The sequence below is a fragment of the Lissotriton vulgaris genome, chromosome 7 (assembly GCF_964263255.1).
Source record: "Lissotriton vulgaris chromosome 7, aLisVul1.2, whole genome shotgun sequence".
Lineage (NCBI taxonomy): Eukaryota > Metazoa > Chordata > Amphibia > Caudata > Salamandridae > Lissotriton > Lissotriton vulgaris.
The window spans coordinates 673,375,895-673,396,525 of NC_141695.1; positions in this window are offsets into that span (position 1 = coordinate 673,375,895).

Sequence of the window (20,631 nt, forward strand, 5' to 3'; positions counted from 1 at the left end):
ATTCCCACACCTGCCCCTCCTCCACATGTGTGCGCCATCTATCATGGTCAGGATACATAACATCATTCCAGTCCCCTCCGATGAGCGTCAACACTCCCGGTATAAATTCTCATACATATAGGAGTCATTCTACAAAGTTTTGAACAATAGGGGGAGGGGCAAAGACACTACCAAATACAATGGACTCCCTTAGTATAGCCAAGTCACCAAAACAACATTCTCTGTATGTCCACCCAGGTCTTCAGGCACTGAAAGAGAACCCTGCGGTGTATAAGAATTTCCACTCCTTAAGTATCCCTCGTGAATCCTGAGTGGAAGGTGTGTACATAGCCAAAGTGGGCCAAACAGGGAGCCTTAGACCCCTGGAGCTGTGTCTCCTGCTATAATAACACATCAGCCTGTAGACGTTTATCCTGGTTAAGCACTGCACCTCGCTTCACCTTGCCCAGGACCCCACGAACATTCCAGGTGACAACGTGATGTCTCCCTTGCAGAGCGTTAGCATTCACGTTGGTCATCTGGACACACGATTGACATATGATGGGCTGTCCAGAAGCAGAGCTTCCATACTGAGGGCACTAGAACTGCACAGGAGATATGAAAACTAAATTACAACTTTGCACCCCTCTGAACCTCCCCAACACCAATACCTCAAAACCACTGAAGTATATGTTACAGAGGGAACCCAGCACCAACCCCAAAGGGGGCCAAGAACTGTGTCCGTCCAATGGATCCCCATATGCCCCATCAACATATAGTCATTCTGGAAAGTACAAAGCGCAACTCTCCAGAGGTGCACATATATTAAGTCCCATTATACAGAGTATTCAGTCTTGTACAGTAAAACCTGTGCAGCACGCCCAAAACGTATTCCTTATTCTTTGGGGGTGTCTATTAGTTCCTCAGTGTGGGCCTAGAATGCCATGACGATCTAGATCTGTGATGGTGTTTCTGCTTTAGTGTGGTCTGTTGGTGGTGTGAGTCACTGGAGGATGAATCTGAGTCAATATGTGGTAGATTGTGTGTACAACTTTATACGTCCAAGCAAAAACCTCCTCTGAGGTGCTGAAAAATAGTGAACCTGAATTATAAATCACACGCAGGCAAGCCAGGAATAAAACCATGTAGGAAATTTTAGGGTCCCTAAGACGAGCCTTTGCCGCCATAAAGGACTGGCACTGCTGATGAACGATTCTGCTATCATCTGTAAAGATCATGATATTGTGAGATCCATGTGAAAGATTTTCCTGGGATCTTGCCAGTTTGATGATGGTGTCGCGTCATGGAAATTAAGGATCCTGGCAATGACAGGGTGTGGCTGAACGCCAGGTGGGGATTTTTCACCAAAGTTCTGTGGGCGCGTTCAATAATGACGCAGGGAGAGAAAGCATCCAGTGGTATTCTCCTAGTGATGCAGAGGGCGAGAAATGTGCCCACGTATACTTCCTCACAGCCCTCTGGAAAGCCCACAGAGCGGAGGCTATTTCTCCAAGCCCACCCTTCGGCATCCTCTACACGTGCCGCCAATCCCTTAGTCAATGTCTCTAGGGGCTTGACTCTCTTTTGGATCATAGTGACTATGTCTTCAATGCCAGAGACCAGAGTTTCAGCTTCAGATATGTGCTCCACAGCAGTGCGGAGAGCCTGATGCAGCAGTATCACATCCTACCCTAATTCACCTATCTTAGCATCTAACATGTCTCAGGGCAGAGTGATGGCGATCAACAGAGCAGCATTATTGGGCGTAGTGCCCGGGGTGCCACCGGTGTTTGCTTTTGCTGCACCAGTCCCAGTATAGCAGTCCATTGTCCTTTGTTTGGAAGTGGGCCCAGGGGTTTATCCTTGGGCATCTTTGGGGCTCCGTGTCTCAGAGGTCTTAAATATGGGCTCTATTGGCCCTGTGCCCCTCTGCCACTTAAGTCATCTGTGCCCGTTGGTCTCAAGTATTAGTGTGATCTGCCAAGGACACACTTGCCCCACCGATTCCTACAGCCTCCCTTGACAGAAGTTCACCCCCACCCCAGTGGGGCCCGCACCTCCTGGGGCTGTATTCATCAGTCCAACCCCTGAAGCAGCCTCGCTTGCCAAAATCAGGAACCGTTGCAGCTCTCCAGACGGGCGCGCCAGGCCTGCATACCGACCAGGTCCTCAATTCAACAGGCCTCCCCAGCAGGGCGTGCCTAGGTCTCAACCCTGAGCCACAGCCATCCAGCAGTGCAGCCACAGATATGCTCCAGCCCACAGCTGGGCAAGAGAGCCGACCCAGCGCCCGGCCACAGTTGAGCCCCTCAAGACCCCTTGAATTTATGCGTGGCTGCGCAGCCACCCTCCAGCCCTGTCACAGCACCCCACCATGCCAGGCCACCGGTCGCGATCAGGCAGTCAAACCCTGGCCCACGGCCACTGCAGGCTCAGCCTCATCTCCGCGGGCTGACATGAGCACTGCCGCCCACTAGGCTGTAGGCCGCACTGCCCAACGCTTCTGAATCCACATACGGGTGCCAGCCGATCGCTCTCCTCCCTTTGCAGGACACTGGTGGTGGTGCTGCCACACTCCCCGAGCCCGGGCGAGGCCAAGGAGAGGATGTTAGCCGGTATTCCATCAGAAATATGGAGGATGTTCAGCGATGGCTGCTGGAGCTCTACTATTAATATATTTTTTTAACTATCTTGTATTTTCATCAATGCTTACAGCCTCATTCCTGGTTCACTGAGGTTATTCCAAGTGGACCATATTGTTTTGATAATAAGTTTCTAAAAGATGCTGTTGGAACAAGCACTTTCTGATTGGAAGGAGGGATGCCTGGCAGAACCTACTACTCCCATCAAGGGCGGGTGATTCCACTTGTGGTATAACCTGTGCTCACCCTTGCGTAGCTTGGCACTAAGCAGTCAGGCTTATTCTAAGAGGCAGTGTGTAAAGCAAAGGCACTTGCGATAAATACACTGAGTGTCACAAAAGAGAATCCAAACTGGATGTATGTAAATAACGTGAACATCATATACTTTTGGACAGTAACACATTTGGGATAAATACTAGCAATTCTAGGCCCACTCATATTGTTATGATATCAGTAGTATGCACACTTTAGACAATTTCTAATCTAATCCCCCCCACAGAAAGAGAGAGCACCCTTATGTGGTGTGACACGCTGTTGACCCCTGGCCCACCCTAGCAATTTGGACAATACAATCCCACACAGTTACAGGGTGCACCCCGATCACAATGATATAAAAAACCTAGATCGCTTTTTAGCAGCACTGTGGGCCGGAGCCACGCAGGTAAACCTAATATCAAAAGTATTGTGCATTTGGCATGATGTCAATGCATAACGTGGCACCGCCGGCCGGTGTGGTGAATCACAGGTGGTCCGCAGACTATCACTCCGTATTCACACACACTTACTCTGCACCACTACACGGCGCAACAGGTATAAGCCCTGTCCTCACAGAATGCTCTTGCACATATACTCACTCAGCTCCCTACTGCAGTGCTACTGGTACCCAGCAGGTCAATGGATAGCACCCTGCCGACTCAATGGAGTCACACAGTCTCTTGACCCTCTTCCAAACTAGTTTAGAAGGAGTGATTCTTTCTCCCACTGTAACTCCTGAAGAGTAGAGTGACTGCTTCCAAGAACTTGGTAGTACTCTTCTCTTTTCTCCCTTAATCCAGGGACTACCCACCTATGTACTCATGATGTGGACACAAGGGATAACTTTTCTCTTAAGAATAAAGCTTAAAGGTTGTCGGATTAGGTGAGAGCCAGAATCAAGATTGACGTTTCTAAAATATTGGAGTTGGGGGTTACTGGGATAGTGGTGGGTGTGGGGGACAGAACTCTCCAGTAGCACCTGGTCCAGTCCTGTGATTCTGGTACCGAAAGCTACCCCAGCAGAACTGAGGTTTTGTGTGCATTATAGAGGGCTCAATTCTGAGACAAAGACTGGTGATCATCCCATCCCTAGGGTGGATGAGCTGATTAACAGTTTAAGGGATGCCCAAGACTTACGTACCTTTGATCTTACCTCTAGGTACTTCCAGATCACTCTAACAGAAGGTGCCAATGAGAGGTTAGCCTTGCCCACTCCAGTTCAGAGTGATGTCCATTGAACTCAAGAATACCCCTGCGACCTTCCAGAGGTCAGTAAACCAGGTACTCGCTGATACGGAGACCTCCTCAGCTGCCTATCTGGATGACGTAGCTGTCTTCGGAAGCAGTTGGAAGGACTACCTTTTTCACCTACAGGAAGTGCTTCAGGCTCTGCAACAGGCAGACCTGACTATCAAGGCAAGCAAGTGCCAGATAAGGCAGGAATCTGTGGTGTAGGTGGGGCAAATGGTAGTCAGGGGGAAGGTGCAGCATTTCCAGGCCAAGGTAGAGACTATCATGGCATAGGAGCCCCCCAAACCTCAGACTGTGGTCAGAGGATTCTTGAGCCTCACTGGGTACTACAGGAGGTTTGTCAAGGGATATGGTATTATTGTTACCCCCTTGACATTTCTGACCTCTAAGAGGCAGCACAGAAATATGATTTGGACAGAGGTATGCCAAACTGCATTTGACTACCTGAAGCATGCTATGTGCACTTCCCTGTGCTCAGGGCCCCTGACTTCCTGAGGAGTTTATCTTTCAAACAGATGCCCAGAACATGGCATTGGGGCAGTGTCATTAAATCTAAATGCAGAGGGCCTCCTATTTTGCCATTTTGACCTATTTTGCCATTTTGAAGGGAGGGGGAGGGATGGGTTTGGGGCGAAGGGTGGGGACCGGCACCACAGGAGAAGTAGTATGTTTAGAGACTTTTACAATTTTGCATTTGGCTGGGCCGCGTTTTTCTGATGTTACTTTTTTTGTAATGAAGAAAATTAGAAGTGCCTCGGTTAATATGTTTGGCGTAAATGGCCACCCACAAGAGGAGGCGGGTTAGCGTGGATGTGCAATTCTTAAGAGCTGATGTCCTTTGCTTCCAGGAAACTCACATCGAGGGAAGCAGGAAAAGGCTACTGGAGTTGTCTGGGTATCATATTGTAGCTAACACATCAAAAGAAACTCGCACAAAGGGGGTGGCTCGGAATGGGACGGGTAGCTTTCTTAGCTTTCCTCAATGTCTGGCTGACAGCTTGGGCAGATGGGAGATCGTACAAGGGTGCATAGAAAATAAAATGTTTACCCTTTGCTCAGTATATGGATTGGGGCTGGATGACCTAGCTCTGCTTGATTGGCTTAGAACTGAATTAGTAAGCTGGACTTTAACTCTGATTCTTTTTGGAGATCTAAATATTAATCTGAATTGCCAAGTTGCCTCTAGGAAATCCCCTATCAGGGCAGGAAGCCCAAAGTGTTTAAATCATTATCTCAACTGCAGGCACTGCACGGGTTAGAACATGTATGGGCCTTGAACAGGGGGGCTGATTTAGGATACACATATTTTTCCGCTCCTCAAAAGGTTTATGCTAGGCTGGATTATTTCTAGCCTCACAGGAGTTAGCCTCGAAAAAGCACTATTGAACTATTCCCAAAGGTTATGTCAGATCACAATACCCTGGTGATTGATCTAGATATGGAGCTCCCTCTCAGGCAGACACAGGGTCTTTTAATAGGGCGCTCTTAGGCGTACAGAGTATATCCGGCAGGTTGGCGAGTGGATCCCCAGGTTTATTGAAGATAATTATGGAAGCACCAACCTAAGTAATGTGTGGGACACACTGAAAGCAGGGGTAAGAGGACAATCAAATAGATTTGGGTGGGAATCAAAGATAGAAGAGAAAAGACTGCTGCAAGCATTATATCAGGATCTAGGTGCGGCAGAGACTCAACTGATAGAGGCACTTTCTGCTGGAACAGATTCAGAGGCCACTCAGTTAAAAAGTACCATTGCCAGATCCGTAATCACACAAATCTCAGCGAAAAAGGCAGCTGGTAAATATCTGGCGGGGAAAACCCGGGCTTATGAGAGTAGTGAAAGAATAGGGCATCTTTTAGCAGCACGCACTAGGGAGAAAACAGTGCACGCCAGGATAAGAGAAATCAGGGATCCGGGTGTGGGGTTGGTGACTGTGACAAAGGTGATTATTACTGCTTTTCAGAAATTCTACCAAAATCTGTACACCGAAGACATTCTGGGCGGGAGTCGGGAAATTCAGGATTATTTATCGGGGTGGCCCTGGGTCAGCTCTCAGCTGAAGAGAGAAGTCAAGTCAAGTCAAAGAATTTATATAGCGCGCTACATACCCAGAGGGTCTCAAGGCGCTAGAGGAGGGGTGGGGAATTACTTGTCAAATATCCACGTTTTAAGTTGCTTTCTGAATGCTAGGTGGTTCTGGGTAAGGCGAAGGTAAGTGGGAAGTGAGTTCCAGGTTTTAGCTGCCAGGTAGGAGAAGGATCTGCCTCCCATGGTGGTTTTGTTGATGCGGGGTACAGTGGCAAGGGCTTGGTTGGATGATCGTAGCTGGCGGGAGGGCGTGTAGAAGGACAGTCGTGTGTTGAGGCATTCTGGTCCGATTTCGTAGAGTGCTTTGTTATGCGTGGGTTAGGAGCCGGAAAGTGATCCTCTTATTGACGGGAAGCCAGTGGTGGTTTTTCAGGTGACCAGAGATATGTTCTTTACGTGGGATGTCTAATATGAGCCTGGCTGAGGCGTTTTGGACTCGTTGGAGTTTTTTCTGAAGTTTAGCGGTGGTACCGGCGTAGAGGGTGTTTCCATAGTCCAGTCGGCTCGTGACCAGAGCGTGGGTGACCGTTTTCCTAGTTTCGGTGGGGATCCAACAAAATGTTTTTTTGAGCATGCGAAGAATGTTGAAGCAGGATGAAGAGACGGCGTTGACTTGTCTGTTCATCGAAAGTGAGGAATCCAGGATGACGCCCAGGTTCCGTGCGTGGTCTGTCGGGATGGGTGCTTTTCCAAGGGCTTCTGGACACCAAGAGTCGTCCCATGCAGAGGGGGAGGTACCTAAGATGAGGACTTCTGTTTTATCTGAGTTCAGTTTCAGACGGCTGTGTTTCATCCATTCGGCTACTTCTTTCATTCCTTCGTGTAGGTTAGTTTTGGCGGTGCTAGGGTCATTGGTGAGTGATAGGATCAGTTGAGTGTCATCCGCGTAGGAGATGATGTTGAGGTTGTGTTGGCGTGCGATGGCCGCGAGGGGGCTCATGTATACGTTGAAAAGGGTGGGGCTGAGTGAAGAACCTTGTGGTACGCCGCAGATGACTTCAGTGGCCTCTGACTTGAATGGTGGTAGGCGGACTCTCTGGGTTCTTCCGGTGAGGAACGAGGTGATCCATTCTAGTGCTTTTCCTTGGATTCCGATGTTTCTGAGGCGCTGTAGAAGGGTGCTATGGCAGACTGTGTCGAAGGCTGCGGAGAGGTCGAGGAGGATGAGGGCGACTGTGTCTCCATTTTCCAGTAGAGTTCGAATGTCGTTTGTTGCTGCGATGAGGGCGGTCTCCGTGCTGTGTTTTGCTCGGAAGCCGGATTGTGAGGAGTCGAGGGATTTGTTGGCTTCGAGAAAGGCAGCGAGCTGGTTGTTGACAGCTTTCTCGATGACTTTGGCCGGGAATGGAAGGAGCGAGATGGGACGGTAGTTTTTGAGTTCGGTGGGGTCAGCTGTGGGTTTTTTCAGAAGGGCGCTGAGTTCAGCGTGTTTCCAGCTTTCCGGGAAGGTGGCGGAGTTGAGGGAGCAGTTGATGACGTCTCGGAGGTGCGGTGCTATGATGGAGTCTGCTTTGTTGAAGATGTGGTGAGGGCATGGGTCTGTGGGGGATCCTGAGTGGATGGAGTTCATCAGGCGGATGGTGTCCTCAGTGGAGATTGGGTTCCAGTCGTTAAGGATGTTCGAGGGAGGTGAAGGTCCATCAGATGGTTGGGTGGGTTGGTCTCCGGGTTCGTTGTCGAAGCTGTTGTGGATGTCTGCAATTTTGTTGTGGAAGAATGAGGCTAGGGAGTCGCAGAGGGCTTGAGAGGGGGTGATGTCATTAGAATTGGCCGAGGGGTTGGTAAATTCATTGACGATGTTAAAAAGTTCCTTGCTGTTGTGGGCGTTGCTATCTAGTCAGTCCTTGAAGGCGGTTTTCTTGGCCTTTCGGATCAGTTGGTGGTGTATGCGGGTGGCGTTTTTGAAGGCATCCTTGGTACTGGTGGTTGGGTCTTTTTTCCAGGCCTTCTCTAGGGAGCGGCAGAGTTTCTTGGATTTCTTAAGATCATCGTTGAACCAGGAGGCCTTCTTGCTGCCAAGTTTGATTTGTCGTTTTTTCAGTGGTGCTAGGATGTCGGCGCTGTTGGATAACCATAGGGTGAGGTTGGTGGAGGCTTGGTCGGGGTTTGAGGAGTGGGCTGGGGGGTTTAGGAGAAGCGATGAGGAGATCTGGTCGATGGTGATTTTGTTCCAGTTTCTTTGCAGAGTTGGTTGGGGGTGGTTGTTGGGTTTGGGCTTGTTGTAGGTAAAGTGAACGCAGCTGTGGTCAGTCCAGAGGAGAGCTGTAGTGTGGCTGAAGGAGACATGATTGCTGGAGGTGAAGATAGGGTCGAGTGTGTGACCTGCGATGTGGGTGGGGGAAGTGACCAATTGTTTAAGTCCGAGGTTGGCGAGGTTGTCCAAAAGGGTGGTGGAGTTGTGGTCGTTGTTCTTTTCAAGGTGAAAATTGAGGTCTCCCAGAAGGATGTAATCTTTGGAGGGGAGCGCGTGTGGAGTGATGAAGTCCGTGATGTCCTCACTAAATTGTGCGCGGGGTCCTGGGGGTCTGTAAAGGAGGGTGCCTCTGAGTGTGGTCTTGGGGTCGATGTGGATCTGGAAGAGAAGGTGTTCAGAGTTGGCGAGATTGACGTCAGAGCTGGTTGAGATGTGGATGGATTTCTTATGGACGATAGCGATTCCTCCTCCTGTGTGGCCGGTACGGTCCTTGCGTATGATCTTATAATCTTCTGGGATGGCGATGGTGATGTCTGGGGCGGAAGAGGCGTTCATCCATGTTTATGTTAGGAAGGCGACGTCCGGAGAGATGGTGTCTAGTAGATTCCATAGGTCAATGGCGTGCCTGTGGACCGATCGGGTGTTGAGCAAGATGCATTGTAGGTGGTTGGGGTCGGGAATCTGTGGTGTGATCGTAGCGGAGTTGTTGTCGGTACCGATGAATTTGCAGGAGTTGCAGGAAAAGGGTCCATGGGTGTGGCCAGGAGCGGCTTGGACGCAGTTGGGGGATCGGCCGGGGTTAAGGGCTAGGAGGGTGGTGGCATCGTAGGAAATGCGGGAGGGCTGGGCAATGCGAGGGCCAGGGGGTCTGGCGCTGGGCGCGGTCCAAGCGCGGACGGGCGTAGACGGGCTTACCTTTGGCGCACCTTCGGCTCGACTGGGGCGCGATCGCTGCGCGTAAATGCTGCGACTAGATGAGCCAATCACCTGGGAAGAAATGTCAACAGCCATAGATCAGTCCCCATCAGGCAAAGCCACAAGCCCAGACTTAACTCCAGGAGAGTTTTATAAAAAATGTAAAACACATATTATGGGATTGATGTTGGAAGTCTTCCAAAGGGCACAACGGGACCAGGTTACACCAGATTCTTGGAAAGAGGCGAATATTATTGTATTCCCAAAAAAAGGCAAGCCTATTGCGGAATTGGGATCCTATCGGCCAATAACCCTGCTCAATAGCGATTTAAAGATATATTCTAAAATGTTGGCAAACAGGCTGTCTTTATTCATAGGTATCAAGGACCCCCTGAGAATTAGATGCAGTAATTCCTAGGTCAGGGATAAAGCAACACATGAAATTTAACAACCTAGGCAATTAATTCTTAACAATCGTAAAGTAAGAGACATGAGAAAGGAATTTATATAACCAAAGGTTCATTAGCTAGAAATTTATTAATACATTAGTAAAAACTGGTTCCCTAATACAATCAATAAAATCACATTACAGAAACTTAAATCGACATTATAAAATACAGTAAACAAAATTACAAATAAAGATTAAAAAAGTGGCACAGATTAATTCTCGACGCGCGTTTCGGCGACCAGCGCCTTCTTCTGGAGTAGCCACGTACTACCTATAAAGAGAGATAGTAATAAAAAGTAGATACTAGTTTTGTAAAACTGGCAACGTTCTAAATGAAACAGAGCACAAAATGACATCAAATGTATCTATAACTTGAATCATACTGGCAACCTCTCTTTGTGTCTCGAACAGAACTACTACACGTAATATTCAGAAACAGTTTTCAGTAATCAGTGAACATTTAAATCATTGCTCATTAACCTAAAAGAAGTTCATGACGAAGGGAATTGTCGGATAAAAGATATAATATCCAACACATGATTCATTAGTTAGTAAAATGCACAACTTATGTTTATTCCAGGTGTTTAAAAGTTCATTTGGATAGGATTCCATTCTATTGATACCTGCATAGATATCTTATGATGTTATATGCTTAAGGCTCCAATGATTTATAACGATTTAGAAGTATAGGAAGTGCCTTAAACTATGTCTAAAAAGCGAATAGCGATGCCCCAAGTTTAGAAGAGAGATGATATGGTGGACTTTCAAGTCAAATTAATACAAATTTGTAAGGTTGATAAACTCTTGCCAACTTAATACAAAAAATAGGGAATTTAATAGATACAAAACTTACAGTTTTTAAACAATCTTGGTTCTAGATGATTCCGTAATAATCAAAATTCTTTGATAATATGCTCCCATCAATCGGTCATTGAGGTGGGCGGTATTGGATCTAAATGTCACGTTTCTTCAAAGAAATCTATAACGAAAGGTAATCCTTATCAACCTACTCATTGAGTAATGTTTCTTTTTTCTTTTCACTTTTCCCTACTGATTTGTGGCCTTAATCAAATAGTTGTCACAGCCTTCTCTAGTTAAAAAAGTTTTGTTATATTGATTCTCTATTTTACAGAGATCTATCCATGGCGAGTTAGCCTATGTTGCATTCTCTCAATGTTTACTATTATGCGGCATCTAGTTGTTAAGATAACCATACAACAAATTGTCATTCCTAGCGATTTATTACCTGGTTCGAAGTGACGCCTATTTACTGCTATGGTCTTATCCTAGCTGGATATTTCAAAACAGGTCAGATGTTGAATCTCACAGATCTTAAACCGGACGTATTGATCTGTAAGGATATAATTTGAGAAAAGGGGGTAGGTAAACCTTTTTGGGGTTAAGCCACAAATTTGTTAAAAAATGTCATGAGTTTACATAATTACCTTCATAATAGATGAAGGATATTTCGATTTATAAAAGCAATGAAGATTATGGTTCGATAGTGAAGAAATAATGTTACGATCTGCAAACCATAATTATAAAAAATGTGGTCAGTTATATAGATTGAATTGCGTCTTCTAAAGAATAGATTGTTACTCCAAAAATATATATTACCTGGGATTTTAATATGGAGCGTTTCGCCTCCTGGTCGCAATGTGGACAGGTATTAAGCTAATAAAGGAAAACAACATAGATACTTAAGAATAGCCACGACTCGTTAGGTTTTTAACAGTTGAGTAGTATTCAGGCAACTGCTAGATTAACATGTTGACTTGTTAATTATTTACCTGCATTTTTAAATAATCACGGGATACACGTAGGGAGATACCTCCGAATATGAGGCTCGAACTCGATACTCCCGCTGAAAAATAATAACAGCACGATGAAATATAGGGTTTTAGAGCTTGTCAGCCGTTAGCTCGTTAGATACAAAAATCTCCGAGAGTAACAAGGACTCACCGTCTTTCTTGATACAGTGTTGCAGACCAGGGGCGAGACACGACAAGCAACTTGGTTTCAGGAAAAGAGAAGACAAACAGGCTGTCTGCAGTCATAGGAAAACTAGTCTCTCCGTTCCAGCATGGGTTTGTACCAGGCAGGGGGACTAGAGATCACATTAGAAGGATAATCACGCTGTTTGACCTTGCTAGAGTGTCAGGAGACCCTATGGCGGCCATTTTTCTGGATGCAGAGAAGGCCTTCGATAGGGTCTCCTAGCCCTTTCTTTGGGCTACTATGTAAAGGCAGGGACTGGGCACAGTGGCATCACTAGGGTTGGTGTCACCCGGTGCGGGTAACTCATGGTGTCACCCCCTCACGACTTACCGCATGGACCTCCTCCGCTCCGAGTCTGCCAGTGGGCACAGTTGGCAAATAACGGGACCATACAGAATCCTTAGTAACGTTTGTAAATTTAATTTGTCACACCCCTATTTCAGGGGATAGCGAAGTCTATAATCATTGCTCCTAAGGAGGGGGCAGTCCTGCTAGCCCCGAGGAGACGGCTTCCCCCTCATTTCATGGCGAACCTGGCGGTTTAACCAGGTTTTACTGGTGGATGCGTTTCTGCCAGGCAGCTCTTCACCATGGTGGCGTCGTGTGACAATGACACCGTAGTTGAGCCTCCCACCCAGGCTTGGACATCGGTGGGAGCTGCTCCTACAAGCTATTCCAAATAAAGGTCTCAGTTCAATAGCACATAAATGCCCAATAAAGGACAGCCAAATATAGCCCCTGCCTCCCTTCCTGTGCTGTGATGGGAGTGACAGAAGTAAATGGTCTGAAAAATGATAGCGCCACAGATTCACCCCTTGTGTCGTCTTCACATTTCAAATTACATATGGCTGCCAGTGTCAGGTCCCATGATAGTGAATCTTACAACACATTTTTCATTACATATTAAAATTGTATCAACTTTCAAAGCACAGCAAATAGTAGATGGTGACTTTAAAGAACATCAGGTTACCCGCCCAATCCTATGTACCCATAGACATTCTTTCAGAGAGCACCGAAAATAGACACAAGAAGTGAATCAGAGAGAACAAAGTAAAAGTGAGACCAGCCCCCACATGGTGTGTAGCGAGCAAGCGCAGTGAGCAACCACTACTAGGGGGAGTTTGGGGGGTTACACTTCTCCCCTCCCAAGAAAATTTGGGAGACAGAAAGGTCAAAAACAAAGCTTTTTTCAACACATATTAGATTGCTAATTGATTTAAGGTTATAATGAGTTATTGACAGTAAAATGTATTCAGAAAGTGGCCGTGGGATATGCTTCTAATAGCAGAATGTCCCCAAATACGATAAAATGTGGAAGCACAAGACATTTCTCTCCGAGCCATGGAGTTTCTGTTATCATTCAGCACTTTTCCCTTTTCCACAACAGAAGTTAAAACATGAATGGCTAAATATCCTAGTTTGCAAAAGTTTTCTAAATAATAATGGCTCAGCCATATTGGCCTCATAATGCAAGATGATGTGACCATTTCAACTAATAAATTGTTTGTAGCTCAAACGTATCAAAAGTTAAGAAAAAATGTGACTTGTGTTGCTGCGGAGTAGATGACATAGCTCAATGTTCTATGTTAGGATTATAACTTATAAACTGCAAGTAACAAAAGGAACGCTCTGACAAAAACAGTAGCCCACCACCCACTGGCCTATTTACATGATTATGTGTACTTTGTGATCTGCATGGTACATGTTCTTTGCAGCAGGTACATTAACCCTCTGAGCTACCTTTCCATGAGTCAAATCTTCCATTAGACAAAATTCCGATCTCTCTCTAGGAAGAACATTAATCACCAGTCATCATGACATTTTTGTTGTTACCGAAAATTGCTGGAGGGCAGGGAGGAGGCACTGGTTATTAAGGCTGGCTGAACTTGGTTCCCCAGTTTCAAATTCAGCAGCTCCTCTGCCCATAGTGCCACATCCTCTCCCCCACTAAACACCATACTGCAATGCCCCACTGAGAAAAACTCAGACTGCCTTCAACTACAACCCAATTGTTGCCACTGCGCTACAAACACCTGGATGCGGCTCAATTACGCACTAGGCAAGAAGAGCAATATGTGGCCTACAAAAGTGACAGCATCCTGGAAAAAGCAAACAATCAAAGGGAATGCAAAATGTTGCAAACCATGTGAAATGTAAGCAGGAACAACATGGCTACCTTAACGCTTTTACACCCAGTGTTCAGAAATTAGTGCTTTTGCCTGAAAAGTTAAGGACATGACTCGGGGCCCTAAATGGTCCATTTCAATGGCCATTGCTTATATCCTTACAAAACCCAAGCAGTATCTATGGTAAAAAAGACATCTGTAGATGCAGAGCAGCAGTACAAATTTTGTTTTTGAATCCTCACTTTGCAGTACCTCCAAGATTGGTGCACTAGTTCCAAGCCCAGGGAAAACAATGCCAAGACAACAGAAATAGCGCTTCACTGGCAAACTCTGTAAAAGTGGCGCTAAATGTATTTGGGTGTGATTAAAATCTATCTAGCCAGTTTGCTACCACTAGTCTGTCTTACTTTATTTAGTTATTTCTTTTTCATGTTTTTTAACTTTTATTCCCGATGTTACACTTTGGAATTAAATGTCAGAAAAATACATTGATTTCCAGCAAGAACTACAACCCATTACAGGCAGTGGGCAAAAAGAACGTAAAATAGCAGGTCCTAACAGCGTGGAGAACTCAAAGGCAAATCAGCAGGGCATCCCTTTGGCACTCATGATGAACCCCGGCCCGCAAGGCCGCAAAAACTATCATCTGCGTCACTCACAAAGTAAAAAGAAAAAAGAAGAGCAGAAAAGTTACCATCCACTCCGGAAAACAGTATGTTTTCAAGAGGCATCGAAACAACTGAATAAATGAGAACGAAAACCAAAACTCGTTTTATAGGTCAATATATATGTTATTCAACCTCAAATTATTGCCCGTTATAGAATTGTCATCTTAAATATTAACTCAAATTTTCAAAGCTGGTTAATTTTTAGGGCAACAGTGCAAGACCCAGTAATCAATACACAAACCAGTGGAAAGCGAGAATCCATATCTGTGCAGCATTTAAATGAACGGGTCACATTAACGTTTGTTTTTTGTATTACATCTCGCTCGATTTGAAGCATATTAGTTCATACGTATGCAGCTACAAAGTAAAAAGAAAAAAGAAGAGCAGCCTGTGACTGTGTACTTATTGGTGCGTCTCCCCCCCCCCTGCCCGTCCGGACGGAGAAAATCACTGACTCACCTGTCCTTCCGTTAGACGAGGGGAGGGGGGGGGGAGGATCTACATCTGTCACGGTGGCCGAGGAATAAAATTAAATTATGATGGACCCCAACCCAACTGGAGGTCAAGTCAAGACGTGCCGCCTCTGATCCTCCTGCTGCAGTGCAGGCCAGTAACGCGCACTTAGGGCCCAATGCTGCGCATGCGGATTCAGAATCGGGGATGAAGGGCATGACGTCATCCGCAATCCGCCTGTACACAGCGACGGGCCTAAGAGGCGCGCTGACACGGCGGAGGAGACACTGCGCACAGGCACAGGCACCTCCTCCAGTCCTCCTGAGCAGGAAAGTAAGGTTGCAAGTTGCTGCAAGACAACTGACTGAACTTGCACGTACGTTGCGGTTGCAACGTCGTTTCCTAGTTTCACTGCAAGCAAGTCTGCACACTGTTTGCAGCACACACTGCTGCCGATCGCCTTGGTGTCACCCCAGTGGGATGGTGACACCCGGTGCGGGCCGCACCCCCCGCACCCCCCTAGTGACGCCGCTGACTGGGCAGAAATTATATTAATGCAATAGGCTGCATGTATCAAAATCCCGAGGCTAGGATTATCGTGATGGGTGCCTCGTCGGATCCAATTAAAATCACTTGCGGGTCCCAGCAAGGGTGTCCTTGCTCTCCACTATTATTCGCATTATATATAGACCCTTCAGGATAATTGTGGAGAACAACAACATCCAGGCAGCAGCTCAAACCTTGGGGGGTGAATCAAAGATCTTAGCTTACGCAGATGATCTTGCTATAACAACAACTAATCCTGCAGATGCAGTAAGGGAAGTGGAAAAAGAGGCCAAAAAATTTGGGGAAGTCTCAGGATAATTTTTGAATAGGGATAAAACTATGATCGTTAAAAACCCCCGGGCAGATTTGGTCGATAGCAGGGTTACAGGGATGGCTATATATTTAGGGGTTGAAATCTCTGCTAATGTGGATGATATAGTGTAATGTAACCTGGCGCCCTTGTTACTCAAGACCAAATCTGACTTCAATAGAATGAATAGCTTACACCTGACACTGCTGGGAAGGTGTAATGTTATTAAGATGCTGTCTTTGCCCAGTATTTTATACTTTTTTAGATCCATTCCACTAGAAGTAAATAAAACTTGGCTCTCTGCCTTCAACCAAGCCATTTCTAAATTGTTATGGGTTGGGAAGCACCCTCGGAGAGCTTTGAAGTATATGACCCTTCCCAAGGACCGGGGTGGGTGGTCAGTCCCAGATATTCAGATCTTTTACTGGGCTGCAAATTTTCAACAGATGTCCGAGCTGTTGGGGAAAGGACACTCCCAACGCCCAAGAAGGATCTTACCAATCCATCTACAAGCTACTGCTTGGGGATGAGACCCATGGGTGCTTGATGCGGCATATTGATTTTGTCTACTTTAAAAGAGTAAAGTTCAAGATTTTGCTGGGTGCTTTTAAAATATGGACTTCAATTAGGAAAAAACTGAAACTGAATAGGATTCACAGGTATACGCCTTTGCAAAAACAACCAACTTCTACCAGAAATTATTCACAATGGTTATATGGAATCCTGGAGGTAGAAAGGGATCAGACATATTGGGGACCTAATAAGGATAATACAATTCTGACGTTTGCTTCATTTTTGGGGTAGGAAACAACTACTTCTTCAAATATTTACAAATCAGGGATTTTTTTCTCCAAAAAGATGGTTCAGGGCCATAAAATCCCCCTATTGGAGGCAGCCTTAGGTTCTCAAGGGGCATCAATTTCCAAGCTTTACACACTGCTTAGTGATACAATGGAGGATGATCTCGCTAAACACATGGACCGGTGGCCGGACAGGGTCCAAGCTGACCCGGGGGTTTGGAAGGACAATTTATTGTTAAGCTCTACAGCAGCCATCTCAGCTAACATACAGGTTCAATGTTATAAGACGTGCCTAAACCTGTATATTACTCTGGCTCGGATTTTTAAGTGGGGAGGTTCCGCTGGTATTTATTGCTCCCACTGGGGCGAGCTCGCCACCGATAGTGTACACATATTTGCTACATGCCCCTCTTAACTGGACTGATTGGAAAAATGGGTTATTATGTCGAACAAATCTTTGATTGCGATATATAGAGTTGACACCACAAGCTATCCTGTTGGGGGTAAGCAACCAGGCTCTGACAACACCCAAGAAGACCTTGCTTTTTATCATGATGGCGGTGTTTAGGCTCTCCATTGCGACAGTCTGGCTAGATAAAGAGCCTCCTTCAGTTCACTGTTGGCTGGGAAAATTGTTACCTGCATATCGCTGGGAGCAAGAGATATATAAACGCAGAGGCTTAAGAGCTAAGGAAAAAGGGGGCGACATTTGGGATTCAATTAGCTCATGGATTAATGAATCTATGTTTTAAGTTTGGGGACAGGGAGAGCGGTCCTATGGGTTAGGAATAAAAATCTGGGCAGAAAGGTATTAGATACAGGTTAGATTTTGTTGTAATTCATTCAAAGTGTGGTCTCCTTTGGGTCCGGGAAGAGGGTGGGTTGGGGTGGGTTTGGGGGGGGAGGAGGGGGTGAAAAAAGAAAAGTGGATATATATTATGTGTTTGCCTGTTTGACGTGTATGGTTTTCAATTTATGTTTATTTTGTAATGATTTATATGAATTGGCTGATCAAAATAAAATATAAAATTTAAAAAAATTTAAAAATGAAGAGGGTCTCTACCAACCTGTGGCCTTGATCTCGAGGAGTTTACTCCCAAGGGAACAGAGGTGGAGTACAATAGAAATACAACTTTTGATGTGGTCTGGGCACTGAAGAAGTGGAGGCTGTAACTGTTTGACACTCACTTCCTCCTGATTCAGACTGACCACAGGCCCGGCAGGTGGCTCATGCAAATGAGGGATGAGAATCCAAAATTGTTGAGGTATTTCACTTCCCTACAGGGTATTGACTTCAGGTTGGAACACAGACCAGGGGTAGACCACTTCAATGCTGATGGCATATCCAGGGTTTTCTGCTGTTGTGATGAGAACATCATAGAGGTTAGGTATATCTCCCTACTTTCAGCGGGTGGGGGACACAAGTTAGACCTGTCATTCTTAGGTTGGTTTTCTCCTAGCTTCTCGCCTGTTTGCCTTCACTTTTTGGCGTATCTTTTTCTTGACCTCAGGACTCTAAGCACTTACCACTGTTAACCAATGCTACAGTGCATGTGCTTCTCCCCTAAACATGGTGACATTGTTATATACCTGATTGGCATATTTAGTTTACTTATAAGTCCCTTGTCAAGTGGTATACCATATACCAAGGGTCCGTCATCTAAATGCTACTAGTGGGCCTGCAGCACTGAGTGTACCACCCACAAAAGTAGCCTTCCAAACCTGTCTCAGGCCTGCCATGCCTGTGTGTGCAGTTTACGAGCACGTCAACTTGGCATTCAAAGCTACTTGCTAAGCCGTAAACTCCCCTTTTATTGCACATAGGTCACCCCTAAGGGAGGCCCTAGGTAGCCCTATGGGCAGGGTGCTTTGTAAGTAAAAGGTAGGACATGTACCTTTATATTTTGCATGTCCTAGTAGTGACAAACAGCCTGTTTCATTTTTCACTACTATGAGGACTTCTCCTCTCATACGCTAACATTGGGAATTCCCTTATATACTTTTAAGTGGTAATTTCTGATCAGAAAGGAATAGTGTTGCCATGTTTGGTATCCTTAGACTAGTAGTGGTGTGGTGGACAAGACGCCACAACTGCCCCCGCCCTCATCTCCAACTGGACACCAATCACTACTGAAGATACTGCCACGACCATGAAAGGCATCCACTCGGGAGCCTTCACTGAACCCTGCCCCCCGCACATCTACAACAGAGTCACGGACACCATTGCACCCGAACTTCAACGCACCATCAACGCCACCTTCACAACAGGCACCTTCGCAGATGACTGGAAGCGTGCAAAAGTCTGGCACCTGCTCAAGAAGCCTAGGGCTGACCCCACCAACCTCAAGAACTACTGGTCCATCTCGCTTCTCCACTTCACAGCCAAAGTGGCAGAGAAAGTAGTAAACAGGGAAATGACACGATTCATTGAAGAGAACGCCATCCTAGAACCGTTCCAATCCTGATTAAAAAAGCAACCACAGCACCAAGACTGCCCTACTCGCCGCCATAGACAACATCCGCATCCTCCTGGACCAAGGCTTCTCTACAGCCCTCATCCTGCTCGACCTATCTGCAGCCTTCAACACTGTCTCCCACCACACATTAATCACCAGACTGCATGACGCAGGCATACATGGTACTGCCCCGGATTGGATCCGATCGTTCCTCACCGGAAGAAGCCAAAGGATCAGACTACCGCCCTTCCTCTCCGCCCAAACAGAAATCACCTGCGGAGTCCTGCAGGGGTGACCCTGAGCCCGACCCTCTTCAACGCCTACATGGCCCCCCTCGCAGCCATCATCTGACAACACTGCCTCAACATCGTATCCTACGCCGACGACACCCAGCTCATCCTCTCCCTTATCAGAGACCCAACCACTGCAAAACTCAACTTCTAGAGAGGAATGCAAGACATCGCAGTCTGGATGACCAACAGCTGCCTAAAACTCAACGTGGAGAAGACAGAAGTCCTCATCCTTGGAATCACCCCCTCAGCTTGGGACATTCATCTGGTTGCTCACTGCCCCCGGAAGACCGCCCATCACGTCAGACCACACCAAAAACCTCGTCATCGTACTCGATTCAGCTTTCACTATGAACTGCCTGGTCACCTCCAGCTGCTTAAACACCCTCCACATCCTTCGCAAGACCTTCAAATGGATCCCCCTGAATCAAGGAAGACAGTCACCCACACACTCTTCACCAGCAGACTAGAATATGGAAACGCCCTCTAAGCTGGCATCAACAAGTCCCTACTCGGCAAACTCCAGATAATACAGAACACCATGGCCAGACTCGTCCACAGCATCCCCCGGCACAAACACATCAGCCGACACCTGCGGAAACTCCACTGGCTTCCCGTAGAGAAGAGAGTCACCTTCAATATCCCCACTCGCGCCTACAAATGCCTAGACAACAATGGACCCAAATACCTCAACGACTGAATAAATTTCCACGTACCCAAGGAAAACCTCCGATCGGCCAACCTGGCACTGGCAGAAACCCAGCACATCCACAGAACCAGAGCATGCAGAAGATCGATCTCCCACTTTGCAGCCACGACCTGGAATGATCTACCGGCAGACATCAGACGCGCTCCCTCTCTGAACACCTTCAGGAAGACCTTCAAGAACTGGCTCTTTGGCTGAACAGATCTGAGGACCCCCCTCCTCAGTGCCTTGAGACCCTCACAGGTGAGTAGCTCGCTTACAAATCGCTGATGATTGATTGATTAATAGTGATATATCCTACTTACTGGTGAAGTTGAATTTTACATTCTTATTTTAGAAATGCCACATTTAGAAGTGGGCATTTCTCTGTGCTAATTATTTGCGCTTTGCAGCCTGCCTCCAATGCACGTTTGGGCTGGGTGACAACTACACCTTGTGCATTCTCACTAGACAGGCAGAACATTGAAAGGGCTGGGTGTGACAGGGAAAGCATCCGCATCCGCAT